Here is a 16,024-nt window from a genome sequence, read left to right as displayed (position 1 = left end):
AGACAGCAGTTTAATCCCTGACAGTCACGCCACCGTCACTCACCTCACATTAACTGATTGGAATGGATTGATTTGTAGCTTGAACACTGTGAACCGTGACATCATTCACAGACACATGGCATAGGGTGAAACCTTTATAGAATTGTTCCTCAAATGACCTCCAATGCTCAGCAATATAGTACTTGTTTCTCTGAAGGCTGGGGAAAAACACAGAGGGCTTTAGCACATGCATTTTTTTTATTATGACCTAGACTAGAAATATAAAATATTATTATTATTATTATATTATTTTTACCATTTTTTTTTAAAGTTAAAGGGTAACTCTCGTGGGAGAAAAAAATAGCAAATAAAGAAAAAATAATGTAGCGTATACAATTACGACACAAGTCATATTGTAATTGAATTTTATTAAAAATGACTTTCCTTTTCAATCTGCAGCTCTGTAATTTTCTAAAAATGCAAAGCAATATGGCTACCAGGAAGTGTTCTGTACACAGAATGTATACAAAATGACCCCCAGAAACATAATTTCCTGCTTGCGTGATTGGCTCACCAGTTTTCCCAGAAGTCTGCAATAGGATACAAGTCAGATTTCAGGCACCCCCTGCTACAAAAATGTAATTTTTGGTGAGATACTTGAAATAGGAAATCACGTCTAAAGGGATGCAGACCCAGCAGCTTTCCTAATTAGAGCCCTGAAGGTGTACAGCTGATTGATAATTATGAAACCACTCCCATTAGATTCACTTTCCCACAGTTACAGTGGGAATTCCCCCTGAGGAAGATACGTCACATTCCTGGTATCAACAAGCTTTGGGGAGGGGACAGGACGGTGCAGGAGACAGCAGAGCGGTCTCAGCATGGAAAGGACACACCAGTTCAGCGATCACAGCATTTTTCGTTTGATCTGTAAAGAGTGGTGCACTGTAGCACCCACTAAATGCCAGTACCCTATTAAAGGGGCTAGTGTTTTATATTAATAAAATAGTTTAAATTATATCACACTATCCAGTTTCCTCTGTTATACTTATATGTGGAAAACGTACCAGCAATCTGCCCAGGATCCCAGTACAGACACAGAACCAAAAGGAGGTTCATATGCGTGTTTTACACTGAAGGGGGGAGCACCTGAGTGGACACAAGAACACGTTTGTTATCACCAATATAATATTTTTTGGATCTGTTTAATTTGAATGGACTTTATATTCATTTCACATTCATTTTTTCAACATAGCACGTAGCACTTCAGTGCACTGGAACACTTTTTTGTATAGTATTTAAGCACTCAAATAAGGACTTTGGTATTATATATGATGATATGAGTTTACACATTGCATTTTATTGCTGCACAAAGTCACTTTATTCTCACTAGGGCACTTTATGTATTGGATAGATTTGTATGATTTAAGATATATTCTTTAGTATATAATTTACAGTAATTTGTGGAAGTACACAAGGAATAGAAATTTATTGTGGTTATCACATGCCAAGATTAAGCGCAGCACTTTCTTCTGTATTTTACAGCACTGCGTCTAGTGCTGATTCCCATGAGGCAAGGGAAGAGGGGGAGGGAGAGGTCCATCTACAAAGAATCTTTTTCTTAGCATAATATAACAGATAAAAAATCAGGAGTTTTGAGTATTTAGGCCGCTGCTCATCATCATGGATACCTAATAGAGCCAGTTCATGAGTCATTGGGAGGGACAGTTGCAGACGATTATTGATAAGATCAAAAACATCCATCCAGAATTGGGCCACCCTAGGACAGGTCTAAAACATGTGAAAAAAGGAACCATAGGAGTGACAACGGGTACAATCTGGAGATCTAGTTGGATAAATATGATGCAACCTTTGAGGCGTGTTGTACACTCTATGAAGGAATTTAGTTTGGAGTAACTTGTCTCTGGAGGAGATAACCAGTTTAGAGTTCAAAACATTTCTCCCAAGTCTCCCTGTCCAAAGTAGGAATGTCCACACTCCACCGCTACCAATGTTTCTTTATACTAGGAGAGTCTACACTCATCAGGGCTAAATATAATGCTGAGAGTGGTTTGGAGAGCTGCTCCTGTGCAAGGAGGTCTTCAATTGGGTCTGTTACTAAAGAAGGTGGATCCGGGAACTGTGATCGAGCTACATGACACAATTGCCAGTACCAAAAATACATCCAATTGTGGCAGGTTTGACTTGCGAAAAAGATCAGGAAAGGACAACAGAGTGCCCCCCTGGTCTTGACACCATATCAGGCCTAAACTTGAGGGTCGGGAATTGATCTAGAGTGTACCAAAGAAGGATTCCCCCATAAAAGATTATAAGGAGACCACTGATTGGGCTGTATAAAGTGTTTCCTAGCCACAGCCCAGACTGGTCTGGTAGGATGTGGGAGATGTGGGATGTGGGAGAGAGTTATAGGCTCTAGGCCCACAATAAACCAAGTTTGCCAAATCCGTAAGGGGGCCTAATAAAGCGGCTACCAGGCAAACTGCCCTATTTGTTCTTGACCTAGTAAACCACCATCTAACAGTCACCAAGCTAGCAGTCCAATAATATACCTGGAGATTAGGCAAGGACAGACCTAATCGGCAGCTGGAGTGTGGGCTTTGCCAATCGACGGGCAGCACCCCACCATAGAAAAGAGCCCACACAGTGATCCACCTCCCTAAAGTAAGTCTCCCTTATCCAGATAGGGCAATTCCTGAAGACATAGTTAAATTTGGGGAGGAAGATCATTAGAAAAAAAGTATACTCCCCATAATGTTTAGAGGCAGAGAGGCCCAGGATGTGCATTTTTATTTTAACTGCTGCAATAAAGGGGAGAGGTTGAGTTTAAAGAAACTGCTAAGATCCTTTCTAATCCTAATACCCAAATATTTGAACTCATCTTTCCAAAGTAAAGCAGTAGAGATCCCTGATTCCCTAGTCTCAGAGTCCAAGGGGAAAAGAACGGACTTATTCCTGTTGATCTGTATTCCTACGTACTTTCCAAACTCATCCAAGATGGCAAGGGCAGCCCGCAAGGAGGAGTGTGCATCGCGTAGGTATAACAAAGTGTCATTTGCATAAAGCAAGAGTTTCTCCTCCAAGGGGCCAACCCACCATCCCTCAACAAGCCGGGAGTCCCATATCAATATGGCCAAGGCCTCGAGGACCAGGGCAAAAAGGCTTGGGGAGACCCCTATTCCAAGGGAAACAAATCTGAAATTCTGTAATTAGTCCGCACCTTAGCCAGGGGGGCGCAGTACAACATACCTAGCCATTGGAGGAATCGAGGCCCAAAGCTGAACCTCCACAGCACCTGACAGAGTCAAAGGCCTTTCTGCATCCAACAAGGCCACTACTCTTGTGCCAGCATTGTCATGAGCGGTTGATAAATTGAGAAAGAGGCAGCGAATATTAATGTCGGTGCCCTTCCCTGGCAAAAACCCAGTCTGATCAACATGAATGAGATCTTCCATCACTGTTGCAAGGCGCAGGGCCAAAATCTTGGCCAACAATTTAGCATCAGTATTAAGCAGTAAGATTTGCCTGTAGAAGGCGCAGTCCTTGCCGGGTTTGGGCACCAGCTCAATAGGTGCCTCTGACATTGATGTTGGCAGTGGTGAGGGCAGTGAGTCTAGGTGCCAACAGTTCCTGATATTGAGAATAAAATTCAATAGGGATCCCATCAGGGCTTTACCTGACTGCATACGGCCAAGGGCAATCTGAACTTCCTCAAGTTGATGACATTATCTAAACTTTCTCGGGTTTCAAGCTCAAGAGAAGGGAAAGAGATTCTGTCTAGATAAGCACTAAGCTCAGAGTCATCATAACTAACTCTGGTGGAGTGAAGTGAGGAATAAAAGCATAGAATATACTGGTTTATAGCTTCTGGTTTTGACAACAATTTCCCATCAGAATCCCTTATCCTCCCAATGTATGGTATGTAGCAGTAAACTGACCTTGAGCTAGCCAGGCCAGCAACCAGCCATTCTTATCCCTGTAATCAAAAACCCGTTGGGACGTGGTGAGAAGGGACTTCTGAGTCCTCTCAACCCGCAAAAAGGAAACCTCCCGTAAGGCATGCCACCAAGCATCATAACCAGCTCGTTCAGAGTTCGCAACATAGGTAGCCTCTTTCTGGTGAAGATTCCCCTCCAGCTGCTCAAGGCTAGGCCTGGGCTCTTTTTTAGCCACTATTATGCAGGAGATATATTCACCCCACAGCCAAGACTTAAAAGTGTACAATAAGAGAGTTGGCAGTGTCCTCATTTATTAACCAAAAACCACACAATGCCTTGGGAATAGCCTCTTGAATATTAGGGCCTTTGAGCCAGAACCTGGACAGCTTCCACATGCCTCGACCCCCCACCCCCCCCAGAGCAGCCAATTGCAACCCCACCAAAAGGGGGGCATGATCAGATACATCTCTGGACAATATATCAGCTGAAATCACCCGTGGTAATGCTGACGGGGATGCGCAAAACAGATTGATATGGGAAAATGTACAGTATGTTGCAGAGTGGCAGGTAAACTCCCTGTCAGATAGGGGGAAATGGCACCACACATCACTGAGGGCAAAGGTGGATGCCCACTGAGAGAGAGCAGGTGTCCAGGAGGCAGATGGGTGGAGTCTGTCCAGATCCCGAGAGGGCGTTAAATTAAAGTCTCCCACAACTATCACGTTAGAGACCCCGTACTGTATGGCTAAATATATTATGGAGTATACCAATGTAATATCAACTAGAGGCGGTAGGTAGAGACCCACAATGACAAATTCAATATCGGCTATTAAGGCATGTAGCAATACATATCTATCCCCTGGGTCAGTGTTAAGTTCTAAGAGATGAAACTGTAGAGATCTATGCATGAGTACACTCACCCCTCTAGCATAGGTAGAGTAGGTAGCATGATAATGCGCACCCACTCAAGCCTTCTCGAGGCTCAGGATACGGAAGCCTAGAAAATGAGTTTCTTGGAGTATACAAAGGTGGGGCTTGAACTTATGAAGGTAATTAAACACCAGCGACCTCTTTACAGCCCACTTAAGGCCATGGACATTCCATGATAGAATGTAAAAATTAGCCATGAGATAAGGAGGGAACATGTACTGGAAGGATCATAGTCAAAGGCAAATGACCAGCCTGGATATTGCCACATTCAATATAAGCAGTAAGCATTAATGAAAGCAATGCAATCCAAAAAAAACAGAATCCAAAATAACTAAAGGAAAAATAAAAACCAGTAGTAAAGTCAGCAACGGCCGACCTCCCCAACCCCCCACCCCCAAAACGAGGCACCATAGGAGCCGCAACACAAGTAAAGAGCGTGAAGCCAAGTAAACTCTCAAAAACCAGAGGGCTTCAACTACGTCCAAAGAACAGTCAAAACCTTGAAAAATAAAAGCATTGAATCTGTCTTACCAAAAGGGAGATGCTGGAGAAGTAACTGAAAGAAGCATTTGCAGAGTCACCTGGACAGTTAAGTTGCAGTCTGGGGCCACATGTTAGAAAAAATACAGAAAGCTGGTTAGTACAGAAGCCCCAGGTAACGGTGAAAGCAGGTGACTTAATAAATGATAAGAATCAGTAACAGGAAAAGTAACTCAGGTGGGCCTTCTGAAGCCCCTAGGATGTGATATAAATAAAAATAATAATAAAATAGGAGAAATTTCACACAGCCGATTTCAACGATGAGGAGGCAGAGTTTCAAGCCTGCTTGCCGAATCCTTAGGAGAGCTAAAAAAGTGGACGGTTTCCCCGTCCACCACCCAGAGCTTGGCAGGAAAGAGAATGCTATATTTATTTCCCTTGGCCCTCAGGGCCGCTTTCACAGCATAAAAGGAGCGACGCAGCTTCTGAGTCTCCATGGTGTGATCCGAGAAAATTAACAGCTTGGTATTGTGGTAAAGCAGATAACTGGTAGCTTGGGCCGCCCACTACACCTCATCCCAGACCAGCATATGTATTAGGGTGCGAGGGGGGGAACCTTGTGGGCCAGGCTTTGGTGGGATCCGATGGGCCTGCTCCATGGTGTAATGATGGGAAAACTGGGCTGGGCAACAGGGAACACAGCAACTCCTCCACAAATACAGTTGGGTTCTTGCCTTCTGCACCCTCCTCCTGATCCCAGATGAAAATAATGAAAATTTTTGATCATAAAATTACACCACCCCATATAGTATATTATTGCCCAATACACCTGAAAACAGAAAAGTATTGTTTAATATATGGCCCCTTTGTTTTTATGCAAAGAAAAAGGACATTGATTGGCTGCAATGGCCGATAGAAAAACAAAAGGACCCACTGGCTTAAAACAGGGATGATCCAAACATACCTGGGCTTAGTTCGAGGCAGCTTCACAGAACTAGAGTAAAGTTCAGGTGTCCAATTCGAAATCAGTTAAAATCAATGGAAGTCGAATGCTAAAAAAATAGCATTCCAGGCTAGTAGGCAAGGGACTGTCAAACAAATGGCATGGGGGAGCTGGGCACTGCCCTTGATAACATATACCGGCGCTTGGAGAAATGCCCAAAAAGCCAAAGTTTGGTCTTTACTTATTATGTATTTTGGTCAATCTGTGAGCTTATCTCCATCTTTAAGTCCTTCAGACATACATATGCATGAAATTAAGTATCCAGCATCTAAGGAGCTCCTAGTGATATTCTGGTTATATAAATATTTAGACACACATAGGATTAGAGAAATGCTGCACACCCAAATTTTTGCATTCTGATTATGATTCATCTTAGTCTAATGTTGTAGCTCCAGTTGTGTTATATACTTTATGGTATGACCTTCTCACAAAAACTGTTGGAAGGTGATTAAATCATAGTTCACTGCAAACTGATATGATCTTTAATGTATTTCTTTGAGATTACACAATGTGAACAGTTTAAGCAAAACATTGGAGGTCAGGGAAAAAATGCACCTTACATTGGTGGCTGGTAGGAAGTAAGTGCGGCCAGAAGAAAAGAAATTGAATGGGGGGGGGGGGTCTGCATGACTAAGGAGAGTAACAGGTTAAAAAAAAATGGTTAAAAATGTTCAAGGGGGGTGTGGGGGGGGGGGTTGTAGCTCTTACTGGATTAGAGGCTAAAAGTCAGATGATGCAACAGGTGTGAAGCAACAAAGGTGGTTTGTGTGAAGGATGCTGGGTATGCATTCTGTAAAGTTCAAGTGATAAAGAAGTTTCCCCACTCGCTCACCCTATTGTTGTGGGAAGGTATTATTTATAGAAAAAAAAATCACAGAAGCTTGGAAGGTCAGGGGGTCTTGGGGGGGTTAATGAATATTTGAATTCTTACTAAACGCGGGGCCCATCTGGGGTATGGCATTTCCAATTGCTTGGTTATTGGTGGTTCTCCCAGGAGCTAGGTCTCCTGGGGGAAAAAATAAGAACATGCAAGTTCATAATGTCTTTGAGGATGTGGGTAATTCTAGGTATAAATTGTGCCTTTAGGCTAGGTTCACACCTTTTTGGTAGGGGAAGGAGACTGGATGCTGGTTGTTAAGGAGCCAGCACCCAACGGCGTCATGACATCCAGTGACTCATCCCTGCTGTCAGCCAGCAGTCATTGGTTGTAAAAGAGTCGGTACTTGCCAGAATCCTAACAAATAACGACTCATATTTGCAGTCTCATCTCTCCAGTCAGTTAAATAAAAAAAAAATCAGCATGGGGTTCACCCCACAATCCATACTAGCCCTTCAGGTCTGGTATAGATTTTAGGGGGACTCTACACCAAAAAAAAAACAATAACAATACAAAAGGGGGGGGGGGAGATCCTGGCCCCCCTCATTCATTAAACAAAAAAAAATAGATGGTACACTAGAAATAAACACATCAAAATGTTTGACAAGTCTTTTTAACAAAAAAAAAAAAGAGTCCTCCAATGTACATCCATCATCAATCACATTGTCCAGCAAAAATCACAATGAATGAAGGCAGCTGACCTGCAGAAAAAAAAATGCTGTCCACGGACACCCAGCCATTCCTGTTGCTTTCCCGATGTTAAATCGCAAACTGCTTCTCCACGCTACTAAAGTAAACAAGGGGTGGGGGTCACCCTGTGGCATTATTGAACATATATGGTCTTACTCATTCACATGGGAGCTTGGATCTGGGGGCATTCCTTTTGTTAAAGGGGACTTCAAGATTCTAATAAGCCCCCCGCCCACAGACCCCCACAACCACGGGGTCAGGGTTGTGGGGAAGAAGCCCTTGTCCTTGTCATCATAGGGACTAGGTGCTTTGCCAAAGGGGGTCCCCCACTGTCAAAGTACTCCCCATGTTGAGGGCATGTGACCTTGAATGGTTTGGGGGGGAGGTACACTTGTCCCCACCTTTCCTGGCCAGTCAGGCTTCATGTTTGGATAAGGTTCTCTACTCTGTACAGGCAGCTTCAATATTCTCGATTTGATATTTATTCAAAGGGCTCAAAGCATACATCAAAGATACACCAGGCCATTAGTAAGGACCTGATCACTGTTATACAGTGCACTACTAATAATATCCATGTGACCCTGCAATTCGGCAAATTTCTAAGATTAGCTTGGTTAGCTTTTTTCTAAGTTATTTTTGATCTCTGGCAGCCAGATTCCAGAGGACTCCTTGCTTTTAGGATGAGCGGTTCTACTCGCTGAAGGCTGCGCTGTGTAATTGTCCCACTCTGCCTGACATATCATAACTCACATTCCAACTTTCAAGGCAGATGTAAGTCCTGTTATAAAATTTGTAATAAATGTCTTTGTACTCTGATTTTGGCACATCAGGCTTTCTGTAGGAGAGAGAATACAAAAAGCGGGTATGTTGAAGAATAGTGATGGGCTCGGGCATGTTCGGATTGAACCTGCCAGGAAGCCGTCACTGCACATTGTCAGTCCTGGTGGCGCATGCAGATGCAGCGGCTGGGTGCTCTGTACAGCAGTGTTAGAGGATGACTGTTTGCTATGAGCGAGAGGAGCTGCTGGCTATTTGCTGTTGGCAGGAAAATGCTGTGTGTACTATGGAAGGCCAGGACTACGCTTTAGTGCCTTGGGTTTCATGTCCTGCCCCACTATATGCCCTGCTAGGAGCTTTGCCAGAGATTCAGCACTTTGGGAAGTGTGCTGAGACTGCAATCAATGCCATGGCAGCTGCTGCAGAGCTGACAGGAAAACAAGAAAAGCACTGGAGGAAAAGCAAGAAAGCTAAGCAGTGGAGGTGCAGCAAACTAAAACTTGGAGAGCTCATGCTAAGCTGAGTGTTCTGAGGCTGCTGTTAAAGCATCCAAAGGAACTGTTGGAGGTGCTGATGTTTTTCTTGGGAGACACTGGAGGAAACGGAGGTACAGGAAACAGAAACGGGGTAAGAGAGCAGGTATAAGATTAAGACTGGAAGCTCGCCCATATAGACCTGTGTTGCCAAGTCTTTTTCTTAGTAATTGACTATCTCTTTTAAACAAGATGGATGAACTCAGGCTGTGGTTTATTACACACAAATTAAATAGCTGTGTGACTGTCCTCACAGAGACCTGGTTGGATGGTTCTATACCTGATGAGGCCATTGAGCTGGCAGGCTGCTCTGTCTATCGAGCGGATAGGACTGCGGACTCTGGAAAGACTAAAGGAGGTGGTCTGTGTGTATATGTTAACAATAAATGGAGTACAACTATCAATATTGTTGGGACATACTGTTCACCTGATTTGGAATATCTTATGCTAAAATGTAGACCTTTTTTCATACCAAGAGAATTTACTAATGTTATAATTGTGGCTGTGTACATACCTCCTCTGGTTAATTCTAAACTGGCTCTGGAGGAATTATATGATGCTATCAACATTCAGCTGAATGCACATCCAGAGGGCAGTGGCGGCCCGTCCATAGGGGGCGCCTGGGCGCCGCCCCCCCTCCAGGCAGAAAAAAAAAAAAAAAAGTACAAAAAAAAAAAAAAATTTTTATTACTGCCCCTTTAAAAAAAAAAGGAAAAAAAAGGTCCTTAAGTGCACTGTGTTCGGACGCCGGACACAGTGCGACGCCGGACACAGTGCACTTATAGGAAGCGCCACGTCTATGCAATCACGAGATTGCAGACGTGGCGCTGCATTTGCAGGTGTTTAGCCCGCCTTGTGGCGTTTTCTGATGCGCCGAGTAGCTTCCGCCCGGCCATAGTAATAGATACTACAGGCGTTGGGTGGAAGCTACTCGGCGCTTCAGATTTGATTGACATCTGCCATGAGTCAGATGTCACTTCCTGCTTCTCTCTCTCATTGTGCCCGAGAGAGAAAACAGGAAGAATGCTGCTGCCAGTGTGAGGAGGAGGACACCGCAGGAGACCCAAGGTAGTATTTGGAGGCTGTATTTGGGGGGGAACAGAGGCTGCATTGGGGGGGACAGAGGCTGTATTTGGGGGGGACAGAGGCTGCATTTGGGGGGGGGGACAGAGGCTGCATTTTGGGGGGGATAGAGGCTGCATTTGGGGGGGACAGAGGCTGCATTTTGGGGGGGACAGAGGCTGTATTGGGGGGACAGAGGCTGCATTTGGGGGGGCAGAGGCTGCATTTTGGGGGGGTAGAGGCTGCATTGGGGGGGACAGAGGCTGCATTTTGGGGGGGACAGAGGCTGCATTTTGGGGGGGCAGAGGCTGTATTTGGGGGGGCAGAGGCTGTATTTGGGGGACAGAGGCTGCATTTTTGGGGGGCAGAGGCTGCATTTGGGGGGGGGGCAGAGGCTCCATTTTGGGGGGACAGAGGCTGCATTTGGGGGGGCAGAGGCTGCATTTGGGGGGGCAGAGGCTGTATTTGGCTGGGGCAGAGGCTGCATTTGGGGGGGGCAGAGGCTTCATTTGGAGGGGGGGACACAGGCATGCTGCATTTGGGGGGGGCAGAGGCTGCATTGGGGGGGACAGAGGCTGCATTTGGGGGAACAGAGGCTGCATTTAATGGGACATAGGAATGCTGCATTTGGGGGGGACAGAGGCTGCATTTGGGGGGGACAGAGGCTGCATTTGGGGGGACAGAGGCTGCATTTGGGAGAACAGAGGCTGCATTTAATGGGACACAGGCATGCTGCATTTAATGGGACACAGGCATGCTGCATTTAATGGGACACAGGCATGCTGCATTTGGGGGGGGGGAGACAGAGGCTGCATTGGGGGGGGGCAGAGGCTGCATTTGGGGGGGGCAGAGGCTTCATTTGGGGGGGACACAGGCATGCTTCATTTGGGGGGACAGAGGCTGCATTTGAGGGGGGACAGAGGCTGCATTTGGGGGGGACAGAGGCTGCATTTAATGGGACACAGGAATGCTGCATTTGGGGGGGCAGAGGCTGCATTTGGGGGGGACAGAGGCTGCATTTGGAGTGGACAGAGGCTGCATTTGGGAGAACAGAGGCTGCATTAAATGGGACACAGGCATGCTGCTTTTAATGGGACATAGGCATGCTGCATGTAATGGGACACAGGCATGGTGCATTTGGGGGGGGCAGAGGCTGCATTTGGGGGGGCAGAGGCTGCATTGGGGGGATGGAGGCTTCATGGGGGGGGCACAGGCATGCTACATTTGGGGGGGACAGAGGCTGCATTTGGGGGGGACAGAGGCTGCATTTGGGAGAACAGAGGCTGCATTTAATGGGACACAGGCATGCTGCTTTTAATGGGACATAGGCATGCTGCATGTAATGGGACACAGGCATGGTGCATTTGGGGGGGGGCAGAGGCTGCATTGGGGGGGGCAGAGGCTGCATTTGGGGGGAAAGAGGCTGCATTGGGGGGGACGGAGGCTTCATTTGGGGGGGGGACACAGGCATGCTGCATTTGGGGGGGACAGAGGCTGCATTTGGGGGGGGGGGACAGAGGCTGCATTTGGGGGAACAGAGACTGCATTTAATGGGACACAGGAATGCTGCATTTGGGGGGGACAGAGGCTGAATTTGGGAGAACAGAGGCTGCATTTAATGGGACACAGGCATGCTGCATTTAATGGGAACAGAGGCTGCATTTAATGGGACACAGGCATGCTGCATTTAATGGGAACAGAGGCTGCATTTAATGGGACACAGGCATTCTGCATTTAATGGGGCACAGGCATGCTGCATTTAATGGGACACAGGCATGCTGCATTTAATGGGACATAGGCATGCTGCATGTAATGGGACACAGGCATGCTGCATTTGGGTGGGGGGACAGAGGCTGCATTTGGGGGGGGCAGAGGCTGCATTTGGGGGGGACAGAGGCTGCATTTGGGGAGGGGGCAGAGGCTGCATTTGGGGGGGGGCAGAGGCTGCATTTGGGGGGACAGAGGCTGCATTTGGGGGGGACAGAGGCTGCATTTGGGGAGACAAAGGCTGCATTTGATGTGACAGAGGCTGCATTTGATGTGACAGAGGCTGCATGTAAGGAGGGACTCCGCTGGGGGCACCTGATGTAAGGACGGACTGCTGGGGACGCCTAATGGCATCTGGTTTTAGGCGACGTGGCTAGTGACACACTCGGGGCTCCCACTGATTCTGCATTATGGTGAGTTGAATGATTTAATTTTATATTACAATGTAATAATAGAAATAATGCGCTTCAATCATCCTGACACCATAACAATCATGGTGCCGGGATGATTGAAGTGCTAACACCAGATGTTTGGAGTATCTTTATCTGCTGATTGTTAAACTTTCTAGAATACACATATTTCTATTGTTGTGTAGGATCTGGGCCTGCTGTCCCTCTCTCCCTCTCCCTCCATCCCTCGTTCATCTCAGACGCTAACCACACCACCTTAGAGCCACGCCCACTATTTCGATGAAACTACGCCCATTTTCGCCAAGTGGGAGGGGTCAAAAAGGAAGGGCGGGGTCTTGCCCCCCCATCCTAAAACTTCACCAGCCGCCACTGCCAGTGCCAGAGGGGGTTGTGATTGTGGCTGGCGATTTTAACCATGTGGAGCTAGAAATGGTTCTTCCTAAATTTTATAAGAATGAGCACTTTCCAACAAGGGAGAACAATATTTTAGGTCAGGTATATACAAATGTTTCCAGTGCATATAAAGCTACTTTGTTGCCACATCTTGGTCTATCAGATCATACCTCTTTAATGATGATACCATGTTATAAGCCTCTTGTTTGCAGAACAAAACCAGATATTAAAACAATACAGGTTTGGAGCGAGGAGTCAAATTCACTCCTGCAATAGTGCTTTGAATTAACTGATTGGAATGTATTTGCACAGGATGCAGACTTAGAGGAATATGCTTCATCTGTTCTAGCTTATATCCGCTTTTGTATGGAGATGTTCCTAGTTACAAAAACTATTAAGGTATTCCCAAACCAAAAGCCTTGGTTGGATGGTAAAGTAAGGGCTCAGCTTAGAGCAAGGGATGTGGCCTTTAGATCAGGCAACCCTATGGTTTATAGGAAAGCTGGGAATGAATTAAAGAAAGCCATTAAGGAGGCTAAGCGTAGATATAAACAGCGCATTGAATCTTATTTTGAAAATCAAAATTCTTGTAGCATGTGGAAGGGGATTAAAACAATGGTAGATTTTAATACACATGTTTGTAAAGTGCTCCCTGACACCTTAAACCAATTTTTTGCTTGCTTTGAGGGCCAAAATATGAGATGTGAAACTCACAGTAAAGAACTAGTGGAGGACAACCATTTATTGGTATTAAAAATACATGAGGTCAGGTCAAATGTGAGGGTGTCAGGCCGTATACTGAGGGGATGTGCAGACCAGTTAGCAGGTGTTTTTACTGATATTTTTAATTTGTCATTGAAGCAGGCTGCAGTACCTTCTTGTTTTAAATCTACTACTATTGTCCCAATACCTAAAAAATCAGCAGTATCATGCTTAAATGACTATCGCCCAGTTGCCCTAACTCCTATCATCATGAAATGTTTTGAGAGGCTTGTATTATCACATCTTAAGGTAAGCATTCCGGTTGATCTGGATAAGTATCAGTTTGTTTATCGTGCAAATAGATGTACAGTTGATGTAATTGCTATTGCATTGCATGCTGCCTTGACACATCTTGAGCACTCAAACACATATGTTAGGATGTTATTCATTGATTTTAGCTCTGCATTTAACACAGTAGTTCCTGAAAAATTAGTGGAAAAGTTAAAAGCTTTGGGCCTATGTCCATTGCTGCGCTCATGGATTATGAATTTTCTAACAAACAGGCCACAAATGGTGAGAATAGGAGATCAGGTGTCTAACACTATTATTTTGAATACAGGGGTACCACAGGGATGTGTGTTAAGTCCGGCCCTGTTTACATTGTTCATGCACGACTATACTTCCATACATGAGTCTAACACTATAGTGAAGTTTGCTGATGACACCACTTCAGTGGGACTCATACAAGATAATGATGAGACAGCTTATAGGCAGGAAATTCAACATTTGGTTGAGTGGTGTAGAGAAAATGATTTAATACTCAATACGGCAAAAACTAAAGAAATAATAGTGGATTATAGGAGATCAAGAAAGATCAATCATTGCCAGTTTATATAGGTAGTGAGGAGGTGGAAAGGGTGGACACTATTACATTTTTTGGAGTGCATATTACAAGGGAGTTGTCATGGTCTCAAAATACTTTTTTTCTAGTGAAAAAAGCGCAGCAGAGACTGTTTTTCCTTCGGAGACTGAAGCAGGCTGGATTACCCTTAAGGCTTCTGGTCAATTTCTATCATTGTACCATTGAGAGTATTCTTCTCCACTGTGCTGTAGTGTGGTATGCCAGCTGCAGGTCAGAGGATAAGAAGTGCCTGTCTCGTGTGGTGAAAACAGCACAGCGGATCATAGGAAAAGAGCTACCGAATTTAGACACAGAATATGCCAGCCGATTAAAAAAGAGGGCAAAAGCTATTAGTTTTGATCCAACCCACCCAGGTTACAGTGTGTTTGTCCCATTGCCATCAGGGAAAAGATATAGAACACTTAAAATGCACACTAATCGCTTAAAGCATAGTTTTTTTCCTAGGGCCGTATTGTCCATAACCCCATCAGGTACAGTGTTTTAGGAATTTTATGTAGAATTTTAACATTCATTTATTTATTTTTAAATAACATTTTATAGTTTGATATATTTAAATAGATATGTGGGCATGTGCTATCTATCTATCTATCTATCTATCTATCTATCTATCTATCTATCTATCTATCTATCTATCTATCTATCCTAGGCAGTGTGGAATTTCCCGACCAGCAGTTGCATATACACACGCTGCCTATAATTGGCTTATAATTGGCTGTGTGCTTTGGGGTGGGGGGGGCCCTGCGGCCCCCCCCACCCCAAAGCACCTTGTCCCCATGTTGATGAGGACAAGGGCCTCTTCCCGTCAACCCTGGCCGTTGGTTATCGGGGTCTGTGGGCGAGGGGCTTATCAGAATCCGGCCCCCCACCCTTTGTGGATGAGTATGGGGTACATCGTACCCCTACTCATTCTCCTAGGGATAAAAGTGTCAATAAAAAACACAGTACACAAGGGTTTAAAGTAATTTATTAGGCAGCTCCGGGAGTCTTCTTTTGACTCCGAGGGTCTTCTTCCGACTCCGAGGGTCTTCTTCCGACTCCAGGGGTCTTCTTTTGACTCCAGGGGTCTTCTTCCGACTTCGGGGGTCTCTCCGGCGTCTTCTCCTGGTGTCCGGATCTTCTGCCGGCTCCTCCGCTATCTTCTGCCGCTCTTTTGCTAGCGGTGGCCTGGACTTCTGGATCGTCTTCTTCTCTTCTTCCGATGTTGACACAACGCTCTCTCCAGCTGGAATGCTCTCTGAGCGCTCCACAATGGACTTATACAGGCAGTGACCCCGCCCCCTTATGAGGTCACAGTCCTGGGGCATGCTGGGACGGTGATCTCTTAAGGGGGCGTGGTCATCCGATGAAACCAAACAAAAATTCTGCACGTGATGATAGGAGAAGGAAGAAAATGATAAGTCCCTTAACCACTTCAATACTAGGCACTTTCACCCTATTCCTACCCAGGCCAATTTTAAGCTTTCAGCGCTGTTGCATCTTTTTCTTCACACAAATAGAGCTGTCACCGTTGGACACAGCTGGTGACAGATCACGCCACAGTGCG

The sequence above is a fragment of the Aquarana catesbeiana genome, linkage group LG01 (genome assembly GCF_042186555.1).
Source record: "Aquarana catesbeiana isolate 2022-GZ linkage group LG01, ASM4218655v1, whole genome shotgun sequence".
Classification (NCBI taxonomy): domain Eukaryota; kingdom Metazoa; phylum Chordata; class Amphibia; order Anura; family Ranidae; genus Aquarana; species Aquarana catesbeiana.
The sequence above is the reverse complement of the archived record's forward strand: the minus strand, read 5'-3'. Positions refer to the sequence as shown.